Genomic DNA, 26,572 nt, shown 5'->3' on the forward strand with positions numbered 1-26,572 from the left:
CTCCCAGATGGAATGTGCCCCCACAGGCAACAGTGGCTGGTTTGACAGTGCCAAGTGCCTCCTGCAAACTGACATCAGGAACCTGGCCGGCTGAGTTTTGTTTCTCTGGGGAAAGGCCATCGTTCCGGTCCTGGGCCCTGTAGCCCTGAGTGGCCGGATGCCACTCAGGGATCAGTATACCGCCTAGATGCAAGGTGCCCCCACAGGCAACAGTGGCTGGTTTGACAGTGCCAAGTGCCTCCGGCAAACTGACATCAGCAACCTGGCCGGCTGAGTTTTGTTTCTCAGGGGAAAGGCCATCGTTCCTATCCAGGGCCCGGTGGCCCAGAGTGGCCGTCCGCCTGCTGAAATTCCGCACGCACCAGGATGCCTCCTTACCGAAAGTACCACTATATGCACCTGGGTCTGGTTTGACAGTGCCAAGTGCCTCCTGAAAACTGACATCAGGAACCTGGCATGTTGACTTTTGTTTCTCTGGGGACAGGCCATTGTACACGTCCAGGGCCCGGTGGCCCGGAGTGGCCAGCTGCCTGCTGAAATTCCAAACGGATCAGGATACCTCTCAGACCGAAGGTACCTCCACAGGCAACAGTGGCTGGTTTGACAGTGCCAAGTGCCTCCTGCAAACTGACATCAGGAACCTGGCCTGGTGACTTTTGTTTCTCTGGGGAAAGGCCATCGTTCGTGTCCAGTGCCCGGTGGCCAGGAGTGGCCGGCTGCCTGTTGAAATTCCTCACGGATGAGGATACCTCAAGGATGCAAGATGCCCAAGATGCCCCCACAGGCACCTGTGGCTGGTTTGACAGTGCCAAGTGCCTCCTGCAAACTGACATCAGGAACCTGGCCTGGTGACTTTTGTTTCTCTGGGGAATGGCCATGGTTCCTGTACAGGGCCTGGTGGCGAGTAGTGGCCGACCGCCTGCTGAAATTCCTCACGGTTGAGGATACCTCCCAGATGAAAGGAGCCCGCACAGGCACCTGTGGCTGGTTTGAGAGTGCCAAGTGCCTCCTGCAAACTGACATCAGGAACCTGGCCTGGTGACTTTTGTTTCTCTGGGGAAAGGCCATGGTTCATATCCTGGACCCGTAGGCCCGGAGTGGCCGGCTGCCTGCTGAAATTCTGCACGGCTGAGGATACCTCCCAGATGGACAGTGCCCCCACAGGGGACTGTGGCTGGTTTGACAGTGCCACGTGCCTCCTGCAAACTGACATCAGGAACCTGGCATGGTGACTTTTGTTTCTCTGGGGAAAGGCCATCGTTGTTATCCAGGGCACGGTGGACCGGAGTGGCCGGCTGCCTGCTGAAATTCCGCATGGATGAGGACGCCACCAGGATGCAAGATGCCTCCACAGGCACCTGTGGCTGGTTTGACAGTGCCAAGTGCCTCCTGCAAACTGACATCAGGAACCTGGCCTGGTAACTTTTGTTTCTCTGGGGACAGGCCATCGTTCGTGTCCAGGGCCTGGTGGCCCAGAGTGGCCGTCCGCCTGCTGAAATTCCGCACGCACCAGGATGCCTCCTTACCGAAAGTACCACTAGATGCACCTGGGTCTGGTTTGACAGTGCCAAGTGCCTCCTGCAAACTGACATCAGGAACCTGGCCTGGTGACTTTTGTTTCTCTGGGGAAAGGCCATTGTACACGTCCAGGGCCCGGTGGCCCGGAGTGGCCAGCTGCCTGCTGAAATTCCAAACGGATCAGGATACCTCTCAGACCGAAGGTACCTCCACAGGCAACAGTGGCTGGTTTGACAGTGCCAAGTGCCTCCTGCAAACTGACATCAGGAACCTGGCCTGGTGACTTTTGTTTCTCTGGGGAAAGGCCATCGTTCGTGTCCAGTGCCCGGTGGCCAGGAGTGGCCGGCTGCCTGTTGAAATTCCTCACGGATGAGGATACCTCAAGGATGCAAGATGCCCAAGATGCCCCCACAGGCACCTGTGGCTGGTTTGACAGTGCCAAGTGCCTCCTGAAAACTGACATCAGAAACCTGGCCTGGTGACTTTTGTTTCTCTGGGGAATGGCCATGGTTCCTGTACAGGGCCTGGTGGCGAGAAGTGGCCGGCCGCCTGCTGAAATTCCTCACGGTTGAGAATACCTCCCAGATGCAAGGTGCCCCCACAGGCACCTGTGGCTGGTTTGACAGTGCCAAGTGCCTCCTGCAAACTGACATCAGGAACCTGGCCTGGTGACTTTTGTTTCTCTGGGGAAAGGCCATCGTTCGTGTCCAGGGCCTGGTGGCCTGGAGTGGCCGTCCGCCTGCTGAAATTCCACACGCACAAGGATGCTTCCTGACCGAAAGTACCACTATATGCACCTGTGGCTGGTTTGACAGTGCCAAGTGCCTCCTGCAAACTGACATCAGGAACCTGGCCTGGTGACTTTTGTTTCTCTGGGGAAAGGCCATCGTTCGTGTCCAGGGCCTGGTGGCCTGGAGTGGCCGTCCGCCTGCTGAAATTCCACACGCACCAGGATGCTTCCTGACCGAAAGTACCACTATATGCACCTGTGGCTGGTTTGACAGTGCCAAGTGCCTCCTGCAAACTGACATCAGGAACCTGGCCTGGTGACATTTGTTTCTCTGGGGAAACGCCATGATTCATGTCCAGTGCCCGGTGGCATGGAGTGGCCGGCTGCCTGCTGAAATTCCGAACGGATCAGGATGCCTCCCAGATGTAAGGGGCCCCCACAGGCAACTGTGGTGGGTTTGACAGTGCCAAGTGCCTCCTGGAAACTGACATCAACAACCTGGCATGGTGACTTTTGTTTCTCAGGGGAAAGGCTATGGCTCGTGTCCTGGGCCCGGTGGCCCGGAGTGGCTGGCTGCCTGCTGAAATTCCGAACGGATCAGGATACCTCCCAGATGCAAGGGGCCCCCACAGGCACCTGTGGCTGGATTGACAGTGCCAAGTGCCTCCTGCAAACTGACATCAGCAACCTGGCCTGGTGACTTTTGTTTCTCTGGGGAAAGGCCATGTTTCGTGTCAAGTGCCCCATGGCCTGGAGTGGCCGGCTGCCTGCTGAAATTCTGCACAGCTGAGGATACCTCTCAGATGCAAGGAGCCCCCACAGGCACCTGTGGCTGGTTTGACAGTGCCAACTGCCTCCTGCAAACTGACATCAGCAACCTGGCCTGGTGACTTTTGTTTCTCTGGGGAAAGGCCATCGTTTTTATCCAGGGCACGGTGGACCGGAGTGGACGGATGCCTGCGGAAATTCCGAATGGATCAGTATACCTTCTAGATGCAAGGTGCCCGCACAGGCAACTGTGGCTGGTTTGACAGTGCCAAGTGCCTCCTGCAAGCTGACATCAGGAACCTGGCCTGGTGACTTTTGTTTCTCTGGGGAAAGGCCATCGTTCTTGTCCAGGGCCTGGTGGCCCATAGCGTCCGGCCGCCTGCAAAAATTCTTCACAGTTGAGGATAACACCTAGATGCAAATGCCCCCACAGGCAACTGTGGCTGGTTTGACAGTGCCAAGTGCCTCATGCAAACTGACATCATGAACCTGGCCGGGTGACTTTTGTTTCTCTGGGGAAAGGCCATCGTTCGTGTCCAGTGCCCTGTGGCCTGGAGTGCCCGGCTGCCTGCTGAAATTCCCCATGGATGAGGATACCACAAGGATGCAAGATGCCCCCACAGGCACCAGTGGCTGGTTTGACAGTGCCAAGTGCCTCCTGCAAACTGACATCAGGAACCTGGCCTGGTGACTTTTGTTTCTCTGGGGAAAGGCCATGGTTCCTGTGGAGGGCCTGGTGGCGTGTAGTGCCCGGCCGCCAGCTGAAATTCCTCACGGTTGAGGATACCTCCCAGATTAAAGGAGTCCGCACAGTCACCTGTGGCTGGTTTGACAGTGCCAAGTGCCTCCTGCAAACTGACATCAGCAACCTGGCCTGGTGACTTTTGTTTCTCTGGGGAAAGGCCATCGTTCGTGTCCAGTGCCCGGTGGCCTGGAGTGGCCGGCTGCCTGCTGAAATTCCGCACGGATCAGGATACCGCCTAGATGCAAGGTGCCCCCAAAGGCATCTGTGGCTGGTTTGACAGTGCCAAGTGCCTCCTGCAAACTGACATCAGCAACCTGGCCGGCTGAGTTTTGTTTCTCAGGGGAAAGGCCATTGTTCCTATCCAGGGCCCGGTGGCCCGGAGTGGCCGGATGCCTGCTGAAATTCCGCACGTATCAGTATACCGCCTAGATGCAAGGTGCCCCCACAGGCAACTGTGGCTGGTTTGACAGTGCCAAGTGCCTCCTGTAAACTGACGTCAGGAACCTGGCCTGGTAACTTTTGTTTCTCTGGGGAAAGGCCATCGTTCGTGTCCAGGGCCTGGTGGCCTGGAGTGGCCGTCCGCCTGCTGAAATTCCGCACGCACCAGGATGCCTCCTGACCGAAAGTACCACTATATGCACCTGTGGCTGGTTTGACAGTGCCAAGTGCCTCCTGCAAACTGACATCAGGAACCTGGCCTGGTGACATTTGTTTCTCCGGGGACAGGCCATGATTCATGTCCAGTGCCCGGTGGCATGGAGTGGGCGCCTGCCTGCTGAAATTCCGAACGGATCAGGATGCCTCCCAGATGTAATGGGCCCCCACAGGCAACTGTGGTGCGTTTGACAGTGCCAAGCGCCTCCTGCAAACTGACATCAGGAACCTGGCCTGGTGACTTTTGTTTCTCTGGGGAAAGGCTATGCCTCGTGTCCTGGGCCCGGTGGCCCGGAGTGGCTGGCTGCCTGCTGAAATTCCGAACGGATCAGGATGACGCCCAGATGCAAGGGGCCCCTACAGGCACCTGTGGCTGGTTTGACAGAGCCAAGTGCCTCCAGCGAACTGACATCAGGAACCTGGCCTGGTGACTTTTGTTTCTCTGGGGAAAGGCCATGATTCGTGTCAAGTGCCCCGTGGCCCAGAGTGGCCGGCTGCCTGCTGAAATTCTGCACGGCTGAGGATACCTCCCAGATGGACAGTGCCCCCACAGGGGACTGTGGCTGGTTTGACAGTGCCACGTGCCTCCTGCAAACTGACATCAGGAACCTGGCCTGGTGACTTTTGTTTCTCAGGGGAAAGGCTATGGCTCGTGTCCTGGGCCCGGTGGCCCGGAGTGGCTGGCTGCCTGCTGAAATTCCGAACGGATCAGGATACCTCCCAGATGCAAGGGGCCCCTACAGGCACCTGTGGCTGGTTTGACAGTGCCAAGTGCCTCCAGCGAACTGACATCAGGAACCTGGCCTGGTGACTTTTGTTTCTCTGGGGAAAGGCCATGATTCGTGTCAAGTGCCCCGTGGCCCAGAGTGGCCGGCTGCCTGCTGAAATTCTGCACGGCTGAGGATACCTCCCAGATGGACATTGCCCCCACAGGGGACTGTGGCTGGTTTGACAGTGCCACGTGCCTCCTGCAAACTGACATCAGGAACCTGGCATGGTGACTTTTGTTTCTCTGGGGAAAGGCCATCGTTGTTATCCAGGGCACGGTGGACCGGAGTGGCCGGCTGCCTGCTGAAATTCCGCATGGATGAGGACGCCACCAGGATGCAAGATGCCTCCACAGGCACCTGTGGCTGGTTTGACAGTGCCAAGTGCCTCCTGCAAACTGACATCAGGAACCTGGCCTGGTAACTTTTGTTTCTCTGGGGACAGGCCATCGTTCGTGTCCAGGGCCTGGTGGCCCAGAGTGGCCGTCCGCCTGCTGAAATTCCGCACGCACCAGGATGCCTCCTTACCGAAAGTACCACTATATGCACCTGGGTCTGGTTTGACAGTGCCAAGTGCCTCCTGCAAACTGACATCAGGAACCTGGCCTGGTGACTTTTGTTTCTCTGGGGAAAGGCCATCGTTCGTGTCCAGGGCCTGGTGGCCTGGAGTGGCCGTCCGCCTGCTGAAATTCCGCACGCACCAGGATGCTTCCTGACCGAAAGTACCACTATATGCACCTGTGGCTGGTTTGACAGTGCCAAGTGCCTCCTGCAAACTGACATCAGGAACCTGGCCTGGTGACATTTGTTTCTCTGGGGAAACGCCATGATTCATGTCCAGTGCCCGGTGGCATGGAGTGGCCGGCTGCCTGCTGAAATTCCGAACGGATCAGGATGCCTCCCAGATGGAATGTGCCCCCACAGGCAACAGTGGCTGGTTTGACAGTGCCAAGTGCCTCCTGCAAACTGACATCAGGAACCTGGCCGGCTGAGTTTTGTTTCTCTGGGGAAAGGCCATCGTTCCGGTCCTGGGCCCTGTAGCCCTGAGTGGCCGGATGCCACTCAGGGATCAGTATACCGCCTAGATGCAAGGTGCCCCCACAGGCAACAGTGGCTGGTTTGACAGTGCCAAGTGCCTCCGGCAAACTGACATCAGCAACCTGGCCGGCTGAGTTTTGTTTCTCAGGGGAAAGGCCATCGTTCCTATCCAGGGCCCGGTGGCCCAGAGTGGCCGTCCGCCTGCTGAAATTCCGCACGCACCAGGATGCCTCCTTACCGAAAGTACCACTATATGCACCTGGGTCTGGTTTGACAGTGCCAAGTGCCTCCTGAAAACTGACATCAGGAACCTGGCATGTTGACTTTTGTTTCTCTGGGGACAGGCCATTGTACACGTCCAGGGCCCGGTGGCCCGGAGTGGCCAGCTGCCTGCTGAAATTCCAAACGGATCAGGATACCTCTCAGACCGAAGGTACCTCCACAGGCAACAGTGGCTGGTTTGACAGTGCCAAGTGCCTCCTGCAAACTGACATCAGGAACCTGGCCTGGTGACTTTTGTTTCTCTGGGGAAAGGCCATCGTTCGTGTCCAGTGCCCGGTGGCCAGGAGTGGCCGGCTGCCTGTTGAAATTCCTCACGGATGAGGATACCTCAAGGATGCAAGATGCCCAAGATGCCCCCACAGGCACCTGTGGCTGGTTTGACAGTGCCAAGTGCCTCCTGCAAACTGACATCAGGAACCTGGCCTGGTGACTTTTGTTTCTCTGGGGAATGGCCATGGTTCCTGTACAGGGCCTGGTGGCGAGTAGTGGCCGACCGCCTGCTGAAATTCCTCACGGTTGAGGATACCTCCCAGATGAAAGGAGCCCGCACAGGCACCTGTGGCTGGTTTGAGAGTGCCAAGTGCCTCCTGCAAACTGACATCAGGAACCTGGCCTGGTGAGTTTTGTTTCTCTGAGGAAAGGCCATGGTTCATATCCTGGACCCGTAGAACCGGAGTGGCCGGCTGCCTGCTGAAATTCTGCACGGCTGAGGATACCTCCCAGATGGACAGTGCCCCCACAGGGGACTGTGGCTGGTTTGACAGTGCCACGTGCCTCCTGCAAACTGACATCAGGAACCTGGCATGGTGACTTTTGTTTCTCTGGGGAAAGGCCATCGTTGTTATCCAGGGCACGGTGGACCGGAGTGGCCGGCTGCCTGCTGAAATTCCGCATGGATGAGGACGCCACCAGGATGCAAGATGCCTCCACAGGCACCTGTGGCTGGTTTGACAGTGCCAAGTGCCTCCTGCAAACTGACATCAGGAACCTGGCCTGGTAACTTTTGTTTCTCTGGGGACAGGCCATCGTTCGTGTCCAGGGCCTGGTGGCCCAGAGTGGCCGTCCGCCTGCTGAAATTCCGCACGCACCAGGATGCCTCCTTACCGAAAGTACCACTAGATGCACCTGGGTCTGGTTTGACAGTGCCAAGTGCCTCCTGCAAACTGCCATCAGGAACCTGGCCTGGTGACTTTTGTTTCTCTGGGGAAAGGCCATTGTACACGTCCAGGGCCCGGTGGCCCGGAGTGGCCAGCTGCCTGCTGAAATTCCAAACGGATCAGGATACCTCTCAGACCGAAGGTACCTCCACAGGCAACAGTGGCTGGTTTGACAGTGCCAAGTGCCTCCTGCAAACTGACATCAGGAACCTGGCCTGGTGACTTTTGTTTCTCTGGGGAAAGGCCATCGTTCGTGTCCAGTGCCCGGTGGCCAGGAGTGGCCGGCTGCCTGTTGAAATTCCTCACGGATGAGGACACCTCAAGGATGCAAGATGCCCAAGATGCCCCCACAGGCACCTGTGGCTGGTTTGACAGTGCCAAGTGCCTCCTGAAAACTGACATCAGAAACCTGGCCTGGTGACTTTTGTTTCTCTGGGGAATGGCCATGGTTCCTGTACAGGGCCTGGTGGCGAGAAGTGGCCGGCCGCCTGCTGAAATTCCTCACGGTTGAGAATACCTCCCAGATGCAAGGTGCCCCCACAGGCACCTGTGGCTGGTTTGACAGTGCCAAGTGCCTCCTGCAAACTGACATCAGGAACCTGGCCTGGTGACTTTTGTTTCTCTGGGGAAAGGCCATCGTTCGTGTCCAGGGCCTGGTGGCCTGGAGTGGCCGTCCGCCTGCTGAAATTCCACACGCACCAGGATGCTTCCTGACCGAAAGTACCACTATATGCACCTGTGGCTGGTTTGACAGTGCCAAGTGCCTCCTGCAAACTGACATCAGGAACCTGGCCTGGTGACTTTTGTTTCTCTGGGGAAAGGCCATCGTTCGTGTCCAGGGCCTGGTGGCCTGGAGTGGCCGTCCGCCTGCTGAAATTCCACACGCACCAGGATGCTTCCTGACCGAAAGTACCACTATATGCACCTGTGGCTGGTTTGACAGTGCCAAGTGCCTCCTGCAAACTGACATCAGGAACCTGGCCTGGTGACATTTGTTTCTCTGGGGAAACGCCATGATTCATGTCCAGTGCCCGGTGGCATGGAGTGGCCGGCTGCCTGCTGAAATTCCGAACGGATCAGGATGCCTCCCAGATGGAATGTGCCCCCACAGGCAACAGTGGCTGGTTTGACAGTGCCAAGTGCCTCCTGCAAACTGACATCAGGAACCTGGCCGGCTGAGTTTTGTTTCTCTGGGGAAAGGCCATCGTTCCGGTCCTGGGCCCTGTAGCCCTGAGTGGCCGGATGCCACTCAGGGATCAGTATACCGCCTAGATGCAAGGTGCCCCCACAGGCAACAGTGGCTGGTTTGACAGTGCCAAGTGCCTCCGGCAAACTGACATCAGCAACCTGGCCGGCTGAGTTTTGTTTCTCAGGGGAAAGGCCATCGTTCCTATCCAGGGCCCGGTGGCCCAGAGTGGCCGTCCGCCTGCTGAAATTCCGCACGCACCAGGATGCCTCCTTACCGAAAGTACCACTATATGCACCTGGGTCTGGTTTGACAGTGCCAAGTGCCTCCTGAAAACTGACATCAGGAACCTGGCATGTTGACTTTTGTTTCTCTGGGGACAGGCCATTGTACACGTCCAGGGCCCGGTGGCCCGGAGTGGCCAGCTGCCTGCTGAAATTCCAAACGGATCAGGATACCTCTCAGACCGAAGGTACCTCCACAGGCAACAGTGGCTGGTTTGACAGTGCCAAGTGCCTCCTGCAAACTGACATCAGGAACCTGGCCTGGTGACTTTTGTTTCTCTGGGGAAAGGCCATCGTTCGTGTCCAGTGCCCGGTGGCCAGGAGTGGCCGGCTGCCTGTTGAAATTCCTCACGGATGAGGATACCTCAAGGATGCAAGATGCCCAAGATGCCCCCACAGGCACCTGTGGCTGGTTTGACAGTGCCAAGTGCCTCCTGAAAACTGACATCAGAAACCTGGCCTGGTGACTTTTGTTTCTCTGGGGAATGGCCATGGTTCCTGTACAGGGCCTGGTGGCGAGAAGTGGCCGGCCGCCTGCTGAAATTCCTCACGGTTGAGAATACCTCCCAGATGCAAGGTGCCCCCACAGGCACCTGTGGCTGGTTTGACAGTGCCAAGTGCCTCCTGCAAACTGACATCAGGAACCTGGCCTGGTGACTTTTGTTTCTCTGGGGAAAGGCCATCGTTCGTGTCCAGGGCCTGGTGGCCTGGAGTGGCCGTCCGCCTGCTGAAATTCCACACGCACCAGGATGCTTCCTGACCGAAAGTACCACTATATGCACCTGTGGCTGGTTTGACAGTGCCAAGTGCCTCCTGCAAACTGACATCAGGAACCTGGCCTGGTGACTTTTGTTTCTCTGGGGAAAGGCCATCGTTCGTGTCCAGGGCCTGGTGGCCTGGAGTGGCCGTCCGCCTGCTGAAATTCCACACGCACCAGGATGCTTCCTGACCGAAAGTACCACTATATGCACCTGTGGCTGGTTTGACAGTGCCAAGTGCCTCCTGCAAACTGACATCAGGAACCTGGCCTGGTGACATTTGTTTCTCTGGGGAAACGCCATGATTCATGTCCAGTGCCCGGTGGCATGGAGTGGCCGGCTGCCTGCTGAAATTCCGAACGGATCAGGATGCCTCCCAGATGTAAGGGGCCCCCACAGGCAACTGTGGTGGGTTTGACAGTGCCAAGTGCCTCCTGCAAACTGACATCAACAACCTGGCATGGTGACTTTTGTTTCTCAGGGGAAAGGCTATGGCTCGTGTCCTGGGCCCGGTGGCCCGGAGTGGCTGGCTGCCTGCTGAAATTCCGAACGGATCAGGACACCTCCCAGATGCAAGGGGCCCCCACAGGCACCTGTGGCTGGATTGACAGTGCCAAGTGCCTCCTGCAAACTGACATCAGCAACCTGGCCTGGTGACTTTTGTTTCTCTGGGGAAAGGCCATGTTTCGTGTCCAGTGCCCGGTGGCCTGGAGTGGCCGGCTGCCTGCTGAAATTCCGCACGGATCAGGATACCGCCTAGATGCAAGGTGCCCCCAAAGGCATCTGTGGCTGGTTTGACAGTGCCAAGTGCCTCCTGCAAACTGACATCAGGAACCTGGCCTGGTGACTTTTGTTTCTCTGGGAAAGGCCATTGTTCCTATCCAGGGCCCGGTGGCCCGGAGTGCCCGGCTGCCTGCTGAAATTCCCCATGGATGAGGATACCACAAGGATGCAAGATGCCCCCACAGGCACCAGTGGCTGGTTTGACAGTACCAAGTGCCTCCTGCAAACTGACATCAGGAACCTGGCCTGGTGACTTTTGTTTCTCTGGGGAAAGGCCATGGTTCCTGTGGAGGGCCTGGTGGCGTGTAGTGCCCGGCCGCCAGCTGAAATTCCTCACGGTTGAGGATACCTCCCAGATTAAAGGAGTCCGCACAGTCACCTGTGGCTGGTTTGACAGTGCCAAGTGCCTCCTGCAAACTGACATCAGCAACCTGGCCTGGTGACTTTTGTTTCTCTGGGGAAAGGCCATCGTTCGTGTCCAGTGCCCGGTGGCCTGGAGTGGCCGGCTGCCTGCTGAAATTCCGCACGGATCAGGATACCGCCTAGATGCAAGGTGCCCCCAAAGGCATCTGTGGCTGGTTTGACAGTGCCAAGTGCCTCCTGCAAACTGACATCAGCAACCTGGCCGGCTGAGTTTTGTTTCTCAGGGGAAAGGCCATTGTTCCTATCCAGGGCCCGGTGGCCCGGAGTGGCCGGATGCCTGCTGAAATTCCGCACGTATCAGTATACCGCCTAGATGCAAGGTGCCCCCACAGGCAACTGTGGCTGGTTTGACAGTGCCAAGTGCCTCCTGTAAACTGACGTCAGGAACCTGGCCTGGTAACTTTTGTTTCTCTGGGGAAAGGCCATCGTTCGTGTCCAGGGCCTGGTGGCCTGGAGTGGCCGTCCGCCTGCTGAAATTCCGCACGCACCAGGATGCCTCCTGACCGAAAGTACCACTATATGCACCTGTGGCTGGTTTGACAGTGCCAAGTGCCTCCTGCAAACTGACATCAGGAACCTGGCCTGGTGACATTTGTTTCTCCGGGGACAGGCCATGATTCATGTCCAGTGCCCGGTGGCATGGAGTGGGCGCCTGCCTGCTGAAATTCCGAACGGATCAGGATGCCTCCCAGATGTAATGGGCCCCCACAGGCAACTGTGGTGCGTTTGACAGTGCCAAGCGCCTCCTGCAAACTGACATCAGGAACCTGGCCTGCTGACTTTTGTTTCTCTGGGGAAAGGCTATGCCTCGTGTCCTGGGCCCGGTGGCCCGGAGTGGCTGGCTGCCTGCTGAAATTCCGAACGGATCAGGATACCTCCCAGATGCAAGGGGCCCCTACAGGCACCTGTGGCTGGTTTGACAGAGCCAAGTGCCTCCAGCGAACTGACATCAGGAACCTGGCCTGGTGACTTTTGTTTCTCTGGGGAAAGGCCATGATTCGTGTCAAGTGCCCCGTGGCCCAGAGTGGCCGGCTGCCTGCTGAAATTCTGCACGGCTGAGGATACCTCCCAGATGGACAGTGCCCCCACAGGGGACTGTGGCTGGTTTGACAGTGCCACGTGCCTCCTGCAAACTGACATCAGGAACCTGGCCTGGTGACTTTTGTTTCTCTGGGGAAAGGCCATCGTTGTTATCCAGGGCACGGTGGACCGGAGTGGCCGGCTGCCTGCTGAAATTCCGCATGGATGAGGACGCCACCAGGATGCAAGATGCCTCCACAGGCACCTGTGGCTGGTTTGACAGTGCCAAGTGCCTCCTGCAAACTGACATCAGCAACCTGGCCTGGTAACTTTTGTTTCTCTGGGGAAAGGCCATCGTTCGTGTCCAGGGCCTGGTGGCCCAGAGTGGCCGTCCGCCTGCTGAAATTCCGCACGCACCAGGATGCCTCCTTACCGCAAGTACCACTATATGCACCTGGGTCTGGTTTGACAGTGCCAAGTGCCTCCTGAAAACTGACATCAGGAACCTGGCATGTTGACTTTTGTTTCTCTGGGGAAAGGCCATTGTACACGTCCAGGGCCCGGTGGCCCGGAGTGGCCAGCTGCCTGCTGAAATTCCGCACGGATCAGTATACCTCTCAGACCGAAGGTACCTCCACAGGCAACAGTGGCTGGTTTGACAGTGCCAAGTGCCTCCTGCAAACTGACATCAGGAACCTGGCCTGGTGACTTTTGTTTCTCTGGGGAAAGGCCATCGTTCGTGTCCAGGGCCTGGTGGCCAGGAGTGGCCGGCTGCCTGTTGAAATTCCTCACGGATGAGGATACCTCAAGGATGCAAGATGCCCAAGATGCCCCCACAGGCACCTGTGGCTGGTTTGACAGTGCCATGTGCCTCCTGCAAACTGACATCAGGAACCTGGCCTGGTGACTTTTGTTTCTCTGGGGAATGGCCATGGTTCCTGCACAGGGCCTGGTGGCGAGAAGTGGCCGACCGCCTGCTGAAATTCCTCACGGTTGAGGATGCCTCCCAGATGGAATGTGCCCCCACAGGCAACTGTGGCTGGTTTGACAGTGCCAAGTGCCTCCTGCAAACTGACATCAGGAACCTGGCCTGATGACTTTTGTTTTTCTGGGGAAAGGCCATGATTCATGTCCAGTGTCCGGTGGCATGGAGTGCCCGGCTGCCTGCTGAAATTCCGCACGGGTGAGGACGCCACCTGGATGCAAGATGCCCCCACAGGCTCCTGTGGCAGGTTTGAGAGCGCCAAGTGCCTCCTGCAAACTGACATCAGGAACCTGGCCTGGGGAGTTTTGTTTCTTTGGGGAAAGGCCATCGTTCCGGTCCTGGACCCTTAGGCCCGGAGTGGGCAGCTGACTGCTGAAATTCCTAACGGATCAGGATTACGCCCAGATGCAAGGTACCCCTACAGGCAACTGTGGCTGGTTTGACAGTGCCAAGTGCCTCCTGCAAACTGATATCAGGAACCTGGCCTCGTGAGTTTTGTTTCTCTGGGGAAAGGCCATGGTTCATGTCCAGGGCCCAGTGGCCCGGAGTGGCCGCCAGCGGGGTTAAATTCCGCAGGAATCAGGATAGCCCCCAGATGAAAGGAGACCCCACAGGCACCTGTGGCTGGTTTGACAGTGCCAAGTGCCTCCTGCAAACTGACATCAGGAACCTGGCCTGCTGACTTTTGTTTCTCAGGGGAAAGGCCATGGTTCGGGTCCAGGTCCCTGTGGCCCGGAGTGGCCCGCTGCCTGCTGAAGTTCCAAACGGATCAGGATACCTCTCAGACCGAAGGTACCACCAAAGGCAACTGTGGCTGGTTTGACAGTGCCAAGTGCCTCCTGCAAACTGACATCAGGAACCTGGCCTGCTGACTTTTGTTTCTCAGGGGAAAGGCCATCGTTCGTGCCCAGGGCCTAGCAGCCCGGCGTGCCTGGCTGCCTGCTGAAATTCCGCACGGATCAGGATGCCTCTCAGACCGAAGGTACCTCCACAGGCACCTGTGGCTGGTTTGACAGTGCCAAGTGCCTCCTGCAAACTGACATCAGGAACCTGGCCTGCTGACTTTTGTTTCTCTGGGGAAAGGTCATAGATCGTCTCCAGAGCCTAGCGGCCCTGTGTGCCCTTCTGCCTGCTGAAATACTGTACGGATCAGGATGCCGCCCAGATGCAAGGTGCCCCTACAGGCAACTGTGGCTGGTTTGAGAGTGCCAAGTGCCTCCTGCAAACTGACATCAGGAACCTGGCCTGGTGACTTTTGTTTCTCTGGGGAAAGGCCATTGTATATGTCCAGGGCCTGGAGGCCCTGAGTGGCCCTCCGCCTGCTGAAATTCCGCATGGCTGAGGATATCTCCCAGATGCAAGGTGCCCCCACAGGGAATTGTGGCTGGTTTGACAGTGCCAAATGGCTCCTGCAAACTGACATCAGGAACCTGGCCTGGTGACTTTTGTTTCTCTGTGGAGAGGCCATAGTTCGTGCCCAGCGCCGGTCGCCCGTAGTGGACGGTTCCCTCCTGAAATTCCAAACGGTTGAGGATACATCCGAGATGAAATGTGCTCCCACAGGCAACAGTGGCTGGTTTGACAGTGCCAAGTGCCTCCTGCAAACTGACATCAGCAACCTGGCCTGGTGACTTTTGTTTCTCTGGGGAAAGGCCATGGTTCACATCCTGGACCCGAAGGCCCGAGTGGCCGGCTGCCTGCTGAAATTCCGCACGGATCAGGATACTTCCCAGATGCAAGGTGCCCCCAAAGGCATCTGTGGCTGGTTTGACAGTGCCAAGTGCCTCCTGCAAACTGACATCAGGAACCTGGCCGGCTGAGTTTTGTTTCTCTGGGGAAAGGCCATCGTTCCGGTCCTGGTCCCTGTAGCCCTGAGTGGCCGGATGCCACTCAGGGATCAGTATACCGCCTAGATGCAAGGTGCCCCCACAGGCAACAATGGCTGGTTTGACAGTGCCAAGTGCCTCCTGCAAACTGACATCAGGAACCTGGCCTGCTGACTTTTGTTTCTCTGGGGAAAGGCCATGGTTCATGTCCAGTGCCCGGTGGCATGGAGTGGCCGGCTGCCTGCTGAAATTCCGCATGGATGAGGACGCCACCAGGATGCAAGATGCCTCCACAGGCACCTGTGGCTGGTTTGACAGTGCCAAGTGCCTCCTGCAAACTGACATCAGCAACCTGGCCTGCTGACTTTTGTTTCTCTGGGGAAAGGCCATGGTTCACATCCTGGACCCGAAGGCCTGGAGTGGCCGGCTGCCTGCTGAAATTCCGCACGGATCAGGATACCGCCTAGATGCAAGGTGCCCCCAAAGGCATCTGTGGCTGGTTTGACAGTGCCAAGTGCCTCCTGCAAACTGACATCAGGAACCTGGCCGGCTGAGTTTTGTTTCTCAGGGGAAAGGCCATCGTTCCTATCCAGGGCCCGGTGGCCCGGAGTGGCCGGATGCCTGCTGAAATTCCGAACGGATCAGTATACCGCCTAGATGCAAGGTGCCCCCACAGGCAACTGTGGCTGGTTTGACAGTGCCAAGTGCCTCCTGTAAACTGACGTCAGGAACCTGGCCTGGTAACTTTTGTTTCTCTGGGGAAAGGCCATCGTTCGTGTCCAGGGCCTGGTGGCCTGGAGTGGCCGTCCGCCTGCTGAAATTCCACACGCACCAGGATGCTTCCTGACCGAAAGTACCACTATATGCACCTGTGGCTGGTTTGACAGTGCCAAGTGCCTCCTGCAAACTGACATCAGGAACCTGGCCTGGTGACATTTGTTTCTCTGGGGAAACGCCATGATTCATGTCCAGTGCCCGGTGGCATGGAGTGGCCGGCTGCCTGCTGAAATTCCGAACGGATCAGGATGCCTCCCAGATGTAAGGGGCCCCCACAGGCAACTGTGGTGGGTTTGACAGTGCCAAGTGCCTCCTGCAAACTGACATCAACAACCTGGCATGGTGACTTTTGTTTCTCAGGGGAAAGGCTATGGCTCGTGTCCTGGGCCCGGTGGCCCGGAGTGGCTGGCTGCCTGCTGAAATTCCGAACGGATCAGGACACCTCCCAGATGCAAGGGGCCCCCACAGGCACCTGTGGCTGGATTGACAGTGCCAAGTGCCTCCTGCAAACTGACATCAGCAACCTGGCCTGGTGACTTTTGTTTCTCTGGGGAAAGGCCATGTTTCGTGTCCAGTGCCCGGTGGCCTGGAGTGGCCGGCTGCCTGCTGAAATTCCGCACGGATCAGGATACCGCCTAGATGCAAGGTGCCCCCAAAGGCATCTGTGGCTGGTTTGACAGTGCCAAGTGCCTCCTGCAAACTGACATCAGGAACCTGGCCTGGTGACTTTTGTTTCTCTGGGAAAGGCCATTGTTCCTATCCAGGGCCCGGTGGCCCGGAGTGCCCGGCTGCCTGCTGAAATTCCCCATGGATGAGGATACCACAAGGATGCAAGATGCCCCCACAGGCACCAGTGGCTGGTTTGACAGTACCAAGTGCCTCCTGCAAACTGACATCAGGAACCTGGCCTGGTGACTTTTGTTTCTCTGGGGAAAGGCCATGGTTCCTGTGGAGGGCCTGGTGGCGTGTAGTGCCCGGCCGCCAGCTGAAATTCCTCACGGTTGAGGATACCTCCCAGATTAAAGGAGTCCGCACAGTCACCTGTGGCTGGTTTGACAGTGCCAAGTGCCTCCTGCAAACTGACATCAGCAACCTGGCCTGGTGACTTTTGTTTCTCTGGGGAAAGGCCATCGTTCGTGTCCAGTGCCCGGTGGCCTGGAGTGGCCGGCTGCCTGCTGAAATTCCGCACGGATCAGGATACCGCCTAGATGCAAGGTGCCCCCAAAGGCATCTGTGGCTGGTTTGACAGTGCCAAGTGCCTCCTGCAAACTGACATCAGCAACCTGGCCGGCTGAGTTTTGTTTCTCAGGGGAAAGGCCATTGTTCCTATCCAGGGCCCGGTGGCCCGGAGTGGCCGGATGCCTGCTGAAATTCCGCACGTATCAGTATACCGCCTAGATGCAAGGTGCCCCCACAGGCAACTGTGGCTGGTTTGACAGTGCCAAGTGCCTCCTGTAAACTGACGTCAGGAACCTGGCCTGGTAACTTTTGTTTCTCTGGGGAAAGGCCATCGTTCGTGTCCAGGGCCTGGTGGCCTGGAGTGGCCGTCCGCCTGCTGAAATTCCGCACGCACCAGGATGCCTCCTGACCGAAAGTACCACTATATGCACCTGTGGCTGGTTTGACAGTGCCAAGTGCCTCCTGCAAACTGACATCAGGAACCTGGCCTGGTGACATTTGTTTCTCCGGGGACAGGCCATGATTCATGTCCAGTGCCCGGTGGCATGGAGTGGGCGCCTGCCTGCTGAAATTCCGAACGGATCAGGATGCCTCCCAGATGTAATGGGCCCCCACAGGCAACTGTGGTGCGTTTGACAGTGCCAAGCGCCTCCTGCAAACTGACATCAGGAACCTGGCCTGCTGACTTTTGTTTCTCTGGGGAAAGGCTATGCCTCGTGTCCTGGGCCCGGTGGCCCGGAGTGGCTGGCTGCCTGCTGAAATTCCGAACGGATCAGGATACCTCCCAGATGCAAGGGGCCCCTACAGGCACCTGTGGCTGGTTTGACAGAGCCAAGTGCCTCCAGCGAACTGACATCAGGAACCTGGCCTGGTGACTTTTGTTTCTCTGGGGAAAGGCCATGATTCGTGTCAAGTGCCCCGTGGCCCAGAGTGGCCGGCTGCCTGCTGAAATTCTGCACGGCTGAGGATACCTCCCAGATGGACAGTGCCCCCACAGGGGACTGTGGCTGGTTTGACAGTGCCACGTGCCTCCTGCAAACTGACATCAGGAACCTGGCCTGGTGACTTTTGTTTCTCTGGGGAAAGGCCATCGTTGTTATCCAGGGCACGGTGGACCGGAGTGGCCGGCTGCCTGCTGAAATTCCGCATGGATGAGGACGCCACCAGGATGCAAGATGCCTCCACAGGCACCTGTGGCTGGTTTGACAGTGCCAAGTGCCTCCTGCAAACTGACATCAGCAACCTGGCCTGGTAACTTTTGTTTCTCTGGGGAAAGGCCATCGTTCGTGTCCAGGGCCTGGTGGCCCAGAGTGGCCGTCCGCCTGCTGAAATTCCGCACGCACCAGGATGCCTCCTTACCGCAAGTACCACTATATGCACCTGGGTCTGGTTTGACAGTGCCAAGTGCCTCCTGAAAACTGACATCAGGAACCTGGCATGTTGACTTTTGTTTCTCTGGGGAAAGGCCATTGTACACGTCCAGGGCCCGGTGGCCCGGAGTGGCCAGCTGCCTGCTGAAATTCCGCACGGATCAGTATACCTCTCAGACCGAAGGTACCTCCACAGGCAACAGTGGCTGGTTTGACAGTGCCAAGTGCCTCCTGCAAACTGACATCAGGAACCTGGCCTGGTGACTTTTGTTTCTCTGGGGAAAGGCCATCGTTCGTGTCCAGGGCCTGGTGGCCAGGAGTGGCCGGCTGCCTGTTGAAATTCCTCACGGATGAGGATACCTCAAGGATGCAAGATGCCCAAGATGCCCCCACAGGCACCTGTGGCTGGTTTGACAGTGCCATGTGCCTCCTGCAAACTGACATCAGGAACCTGGCCTGGTGACTTTTGTTTCTCTGGGGAATGGCCATGGTTCCTGCACAGGGCCTGGTGGCGAGAAGTGGCCGACCGCCTGCTGAAATTCCTCACGGTTGAGGATGCCTCCCAGATGGAATGTGCCCCCACAGGCAACTGTGGCTGGTTTGACAGTGCCAAGTGCCTCCTGCAAACTGACATCAGGAACCTGGCCTGATGACTTTTGTTTTTCTGGGGAAAGGCCATGATTCATGTCCAGTGTCCGGTGGCATGGAGTGCCCGGCTGCCTGCTGAAATTCCGCACGGGTGAGGACGCCACCTGGATGCAAGATGCCCCCACAGGCTCCTGTGGCAGGTTTGAGAGCGCCAAGTGCCTCCTGCAAACTGACATCAGGAACCTGGCCTGGGGAGTTTTGTTTCTTTGGGGAAAGGCCATCGTTCCGGTCCTGGACCCTTAGGCCCGGAGTGGGCAGCTGACTGCTGAAATTCCTAACGGATCAGGATTACGCCCAGATGCAAGGTACCCCTACAGGCAACTGTGGCTGGTTTGACAGTGCCAAGTGCCTCCTGCAAACTGATATCAGGAACCTGGCCTCGTGAGTTTTGTTTCTCTGGGGAAAGGCCATGGTTCATGTCCAGGGCCCAGTGGCCCGGAGTGGCCGCCAGCGGGGTTAAATTCCGCAGGAATCAGGATAGCCCCCAGATGAAAGGAGACCCCACAGGCACCTGTGGCTGGTTTGACAGTGCCAAGTGCCTCCTGCAAACTGACATCAGGAACCTGGCCTGCTGACTTTTGTTTCTCAGGGGAAAGGCCATGGTTCGGGTCCAGGTCCCTGTGGCCCGGAGTGGCCCGCTGCCTGCTGAAGTTCCAAACGGATCAGGATACCTCTCAGACCGAAGGTACCACCAAAGGCAACTGTGGCTGGTTTGACAGTGCCAAGTGCCTCCTGCAAACTGACATCAGGAACCTGGCCTGCTGACTTTTGTTTCTCAGGGGAAAGGCCATCGTTCGTGCCCAGGGCCTAGCAGCCCGGCGTGCCTGGCTGCCTGCTGAAATTCCGCACGGATCAGGATGCCTCTCAGACCGAAGGTACCTCCACAGGCACCTGTGGCTGGTTTGACAGTGCCAAGTGCCTCCTGCAAACTGACATCAGGAACCTGGCCTGCTGACTTTTGTTTCTCTGGGGAAAGGTCATAGATCGTCTCCAGAGCCTAGCGGCCCTGTGTGCCCTTCTGCCTGCTGAAATACTGTACGGATCAGGATGCCGCCCAGATGCAAGGTGCCCCTACAGGCAACTGTGGCTGGTTTGAGAGTGCCAAGTGCCTCCTGCAAACTGACATCAGGAACCTGGCCTGGTGACTTTTGTTTCTCTGGGGAAAGGCCATTGTATATGTCCAGGGCCTGGAGGCCCTGAGTGGCCCTCCGCCTGCTGAAATTCCGCATGGCTGAGGATATCTCCCAGATGCAAGGTGCCCCCACAGGGAATTGTGGCTGGTTTGACAGTGCCAAATGGCTCCTGCAAACTGACATCAGGAACCTGGCCTGGTGACTTTTGTTTCTCTGTGGAGAGGCCATAGTTCGTGCCCAGCGCCGGTCGCCCGTAGTGGACGGTTCCCTCCTGAAATTCCAAACGGTTGAGGATACATCCGAGATGAAATGTGCTCCCACAGGCAACAGTGGCTGGTTTGACAGTGCCAAGTGCCTCCTGCAAACTGACATCAGCAACCTGGCCTGGTGACTTTTGTTTCTCTGGGGAAAGGCCATGGTTCACATCCTGGACCCGAAGGCCCGAGTGGCCGGCTGCCTGCTGAAATTCCGCACGGATCAGGATACTTCCCAGATGCAAGGTGCCCCCAAAGGCATCTGTGGCTGGTTTGACAGTGCCAAGTGCCTCCTGCAAACTGACATCAGGAACCTGGCCGGCTGAGTTTTGTTTCTCTGGGGAAAGGCCATCGTTCCGGTCCTGGTCCCTGTAGCCCTGAGTGGCCGGATGCCACTCAGGGATCAGTATACCGCCTAGATGCAAGGTGCCCCCACAGGCAACAATGGCTGGTTTGACAGTGCCAAGTGCCTCCTGCAAACTGACATCAGGAACCTGGCCTGCTGACTTTTGTTTCTCTGGGGAAAGGCCATGGTTCATGTCCAGTGCCCGGTGGCATGGAGTGGCCGGCTGCCTGCTGAAATTCCGCATGGATGAGGACGCCACCAGGATGCAAGATGCCTCCACAGGCACCTGTGGCTGGTTTGACAGTGCCAAGTGCCTCCTGCAAACTGACATCAGCAACCTGGCCTGCTGACTTTTGTTTCTCTGGGGAAAGGCCATGGTTCACATCCTGGACCCGAAGGCCTGGAGTGGCCGGCTGCCTGCTGAAATTCCGCACGGATCAGGATACCGCCTAGATGCAAGGTGCCCCCAAAGGCATCTGTGGCTGGTTTGACAGTGCCAAGTGCCTCCTGCAAACTGACATCAGGAACCTGGCCGGCTGAGTTTTGTTTCTCAGGGGAAAGGCCATCGTTCCTATCCAGGGCCCGGTGGCCCGGAGTGGCCGGATGCCTGCTGAAATTCCGAACGGATCAGTATACCGCCTAGATGCAAGGTGCCCCCACAGGCAACTGTGGCTGGTTTGACAGTGCCAAGTGCCTCCTGTAAACTGACGTCAGGAACCTGGCCTGGTAACTTTTGTTTCTCTGGGGAAAGGCCATCGTTCGTGTCCAGGGCCTGGTGGCCTGGAGTGGCCGTCCGCCTGCTGAAATTCCGCACGCACCAGGATGCCTCCTGACCGAAAGTACCACTAGATGCACCTGTGGCTGGTTTGACAGTGCCAAGTGCCTCCTGCAAACTGACATCGGGAACCTGGCCTGGTGACATTTGTTTCTCCGGGGACAGGCCATGATTCATGTCCAGTGCCCGGTGGCATGGAGTGGGCGCCTGCCTGCTGAAATTCCGAACGGATCAGGATGCCTCCCAGATGTAATGGGCCCCCACAGGTAACTGTGGTGCGTTTGACAGTGCCAAGCGCCTCCTGCAAACTGACATCAGGAACCTGGCCTGGTGACTTTTGTTTCTCAGGGGAAAGGCTATGGCTCGTGTCCTGGGCCCGGTGGCCCGGAGTGGCTGGCTGCCTGCTGAAATTCTGCACGGCTGAGGATACCTCCCAGATGGACATTGCCCCCACAGGGGACTGTGGCTGGTTTGACAGTGCCACGTGCCTCCTGAAAACTGACATCAGGAACCTGGCATGGTGACTTTTGTTTCTCTGGGGAAAGGCCATCGTTGTTATCCAGGGCACGGTGGACCGGAGTGGCCGGCTGCCTGCTGAAATTCCGCATGGATGAGGACGCCACCAGGATGCAAGATGCCTCCACAGGCACCTGTGGCTGGTTTGACAGTGCCAAGTGCCTCCTGCAAACTGACATCAGGAACCTGGCCTGGTAACTTTTGTTTCTCTGGGGACAGGCCATCGTTCGTGTCCAGGGCCTGGTGGCCCAGAGTGGCCGTCCGCCTGCTGAAATTCCGCACGCACCAGGATGCCTCCTTACCGAAAGTACCACTAGATGCACCTGGGTCTGGTTTGACAGTGCCAAGTGCCTCCTGCAAACTGACATCAGGAACCTGGCCTGGTGACTTTTGTTTCTCTGGGGAAAGGCCATCGTTCGTGTCCAGGGCCTGGTGGCCTGGAGTGGCCGTCCGCCTGCTGAAATTCCGCACGCACCAGGATGCTTCCTGACCGAAAGTACCACTATATGCACCTGTGGCTGGTTTGACAGTGCCAAGTGCCTCCTGCAAACTGACATCAGGAACCTGGCCTGGTGACATTTGTTTCTCTGGGGAAACGCCATGATTCATGTCCAGTGCCCGGTGGCATGGAGTGGCCGGCTGCCTGCTGAAATTCCGAACGGATCAGGATGCCTCCCAGATGGAATGTGCCCCCACAGGCAACAGTGGCTGGTTTGACAGTGCCAAGTGCCTCCTGCAAACTGACATCAGGAACCTGGCCGGCTGAGTTTTGTTTCTCTGGGGAAAGGCCATCGTTCCGGTCCTGGGCCCTGTAGCCCTGAGTGGCCGGATGCCACTCAGGGATCAGTATACCGCCTAGATGCAAGGTGCCCCCACAGGCAACAGTGGCTGGTTTGACAGTGCCAAGTGCCTCCGGCAAACTGACATCAGCAACCTGGCCGGCTGAGTTTTGTTTCTCAGGGGAAAGGCCATCGTTCCTATCCAGGGCCCGGTGGCCCAGAGTGGCCGTCCGCCTGCTGAAATTCCGCACGCACCAGGATGCCTCCTTACCGAAAGTACCACTATATGCACCTGGGTCTGGTTTGACAGTGCCAAGTGCCTCCTGAAAACTGACATCAGGAACCTGGCATGTTGACTTTTGTTTCTCTGGGGACAGGCCATTGTACACGTCCAGGGCCCGGTGGCCCGGAGTGGCCAGCTGCCTGCTGAAATTCCAAACGGATCAGGATACCTCTCAGACCGAAGGTACCTCCACAGGCAACAGTGGCTGGTTTGACAGTGCCAAGTGCCTCCTGCAAACTGACATCAGGAACCTGGCCTGGTGACTTTTGTTTCTCTGGGGAAAGGCCATCGTTCGTGTCCAGTGCCCGGTGGCCAGGAGTGGCCGGCTGCCTGTTGAAATTCCTCACGGATGAGGATACCTCAAGGATGCAAGATGCCCAAGATGCCCCCACAGGCACCTGTGGCTGGTTTGACAGTGCCAAGTGCCTCCTGCAAACTGACATCAGGAACCTGGCCTGGTGACTTTTGTTTCTCTGGGGAATGGCCATGGTTCCTGTACAGGGCCTGGTGGCGAGTAGTGGCCGACCGCCTGCTGAAATTCCTCACGGTTGAGGATACCTCCCAGATGAAAGGAGCCCGCACAGGCACCTGTGGCTGGTTTGAGAGTGCCAAGTGCCTCCTGCAAACTGACATCAGGAACCTGGCCTGGTGAGTTTTGTTTCTCTGGGGAAAGGCCATGGTTCATATCCTGGACCCGTAGGCCCGGAGTGGCCGGCTGCCTGCTGAAATTCTGCACGGCTGAGGATACCTCCCAGATGGACAGTGCCCCCACAGGGGACTGTGGCTGGTTTGACAGTGCCACGTGCCTCCTGCAAACTGACATCAGGAACCTGGCATGGTGACTTTTGTTTCTCTGGGGAAAGGCCATCGTTGTTATCCAGGGCACGGTGGACCGGAGTGGCCGGCTGCCTGCTGAAATTCCGCATGGATGAGGACGCCACCAGGATGCAAGATGCCTCCACAGGCACCTGTGGCTGGTTTGACAGTGCCAAGTGCCTCCTGCAAACTGACATCAGGAACCTGGCCTGGTAACTTTTGTTTCTCTGGGGACAGGCCATCGTTCGTGTCCAGGGCCTGGTGGCCCAGAGTGGCCGTCCGCCTGCTGAAATTCCGCACGCACCAGGATGCCTCCTTACCGAAAGTACCACTAGATGCACCTGGGTCTGGTTTGACAGTGCCAAGTGCCTCCTGCAAACTGACATCAGGAACCTGGCCTGGTGACTTTTGTTTCTCTGGGGAAAGGCCATTGTACACGTCCAGGGCCCGGTGGCCCGGAGTGGCCAGCTGCCTGCTGAAATTCCAAACGGATCAGGATACCTCTCAGACCGAAGGTACCTCCACAGGCAACAGTGGCTGGTTTGACAGTGCCAAGTGCCTCCTGCAAACTGACATCAGGAACCTGGCCTGGTGACTTTTGTTTCTCTGGGGAAAGGCCATCGTTCGTGTCCAGTGCCCGGTGGCCAGGAGTGGCCGGCTGCCTGTTGAAATTCCTCACGGATGAGGATACCTCAAGGATGCAAGATGCCCAAGATGCCCCCACAGGCACCTGTGGCTGGTTTGACAGTGCCAAGTGCCTCCTGAAAACTGACATCAGAAACCTGGCCTGGTGACTTTTGTTTCTCTGGGGAATGGCCATGGTTCCTGTACAGGGCCTGGTGGCGAGAAGTGGCCGGCCGCCTGCTGAAATTCCTCACGGTTGAGAATACCTCCCAGATGCAAGGTGCCCCCACAGGCACCTGTGGCTGGTTTGACAGTGCCAAGTGCCTCCTGCAAACTGACATCAGGAACCTGGCCTGGTGACTTTTGTTTCTCTGGGGAAAGGCCATCGTTCGTGTCCAGGGCCTGGTGGCCTGGAGTGGCCGTCCGCCTGCTGAAATTCCACACGCACCAGGATGCTTCCTGACCGAAAGTACCACTATATGCACCTGTGGCTGGTTTGACAGTGCCAAGTGCCTCCTGCAAACTGACATCAGGAACCTGGCCTGGTGACTTTTGTTTCTCTGGGGAAAGGCCATCGTTCGTGTCCAGGGCCTGGTGGCCTGGAGTGGCCGTCCGCCTGCTGAAATTCCACACGCACCAGGATGCTTCCTGACCGAAAGTACCACTATATGCACCTGTGGCTGGTTTGACAGTGCCAAGTGCCTCCTGCAAACTGACATCAGGAACCTGGCCTGGTGACATTTGTTTCTCTGGGGAAACGCCATGATTCATGTCCAGTGCCCGGTGGCATGGAGTGGCCGGCTGCCTGCTGAAATTCCGAACGGATCAGGATGCCTCCCAGATGTAAGGGGCCCCCACAGGCAACTGTGGTGGGTTTGACAGTGCCAAGTGCCTCCTGGAAACTGACATCAACAACCTGGCATGGTGACTTTTGTTTCTCAGGGGAAAGGCTATGGCTCGTGTCCTGGGCCCGGTGGCCCGGAGTGGCTGGCTGCCTGCTGAAATTCCGAACGGATCAGGATACCTCCCAGATGCAAGGGGCCCCCACAGGCACCTGTGGCTGGATTGACAGTGCCAAGTGCCTCCTGCAAACTGACATCAGCAACCTGGCCTGGTGACTTTTGTTTCTCTGGGGAAAGGCCATGTTTCGTGTCAAGTGCCCCATGGCCTGGAGTGGCCGGCTGCCTGCTGAAATTCTGCACAGCTGAGGATACCTCTCAGATGCAAGGAGCCCCCACAGGCACCTGTGGCTGGTTTGACAGTGCCAACTGCCTCCTGCAAACTGACATCAGCAACCTGGCCTGGTGACTTTTGTTTCTCTGGGGAAAGGCCATCGTTTTTATCCAGGGCACGGTGGACCGGAGTGGACGGATGCCTGCGGAAATTCCGAATGGATCAGTATACCTTCTAGATGCAAGGTGCCCGCACAGGCAACTGTGGCTGGTTTGACAGTGCCAAGTGCCTCCTGCAAGCTGACATCAGGAACCTGGCCTGGTGACTTTTGTTTCTCTGGGGAAAGGCCATCGTTCTTGTCCAGGGCCTGGTGGCCCATAGCGTCCGGCCGCCTGCAAAAATTCTTCACAGTTGAGGATAACACCTAGATGCAAATGCCCCCACAGGCAACTGTGGCTGGTTTGACAGTGCCAAGTGCCTCATGCAAACTGACATCATGAACCTGGCCGGGTGACTTTTGTTTCTCTGGGGAAAGGCCATCGTTCGTGTCCAGTGCCCTGTGGCCTGGAGTGCCCGGCTGCCTGCTGAAATTCCCCATGGATGAGGATACCACAAGGATGCAAGATGCCCCCACAGGCACCAGTGGCTGGTTTGACAGTGCCAAGTGCCTCCTGCAAACTGACATCAGGAACCTGGCCTGGTGACTTTTGTTTCTCTGGGGAAAGGCCATGGTTCCTGTGGAGGGCCTGGTGGCGTGTAGTGCCCGGCCGCCAGCTGAAATTCCTCACGGTTGAGGATACCTCCCAGATTAAAGGAGTCCGCACAGTCACCTGTGGCTGGTTTGACAGTGCCAAGTGCCTCCTGCAAACTGACATCAGCAACCTGGCCTGGTGACTTTTGTTTCTCTGGGGAAAGGCCATCGTTCGTGTCCAGTGCCCGGTGGCCTGGAGTGGCCGGCTGCCTGCTGAAATTCCG

Source organism: Passer domesticus, chromosome 6 (genome assembly GCF_036417665.1).
Source record: "Passer domesticus isolate bPasDom1 chromosome 6, bPasDom1.hap1, whole genome shotgun sequence".
Classification (NCBI taxonomy): Eukaryota; Metazoa; Chordata; class Aves; order Passeriformes; family Passeridae; genus Passer; species Passer domesticus.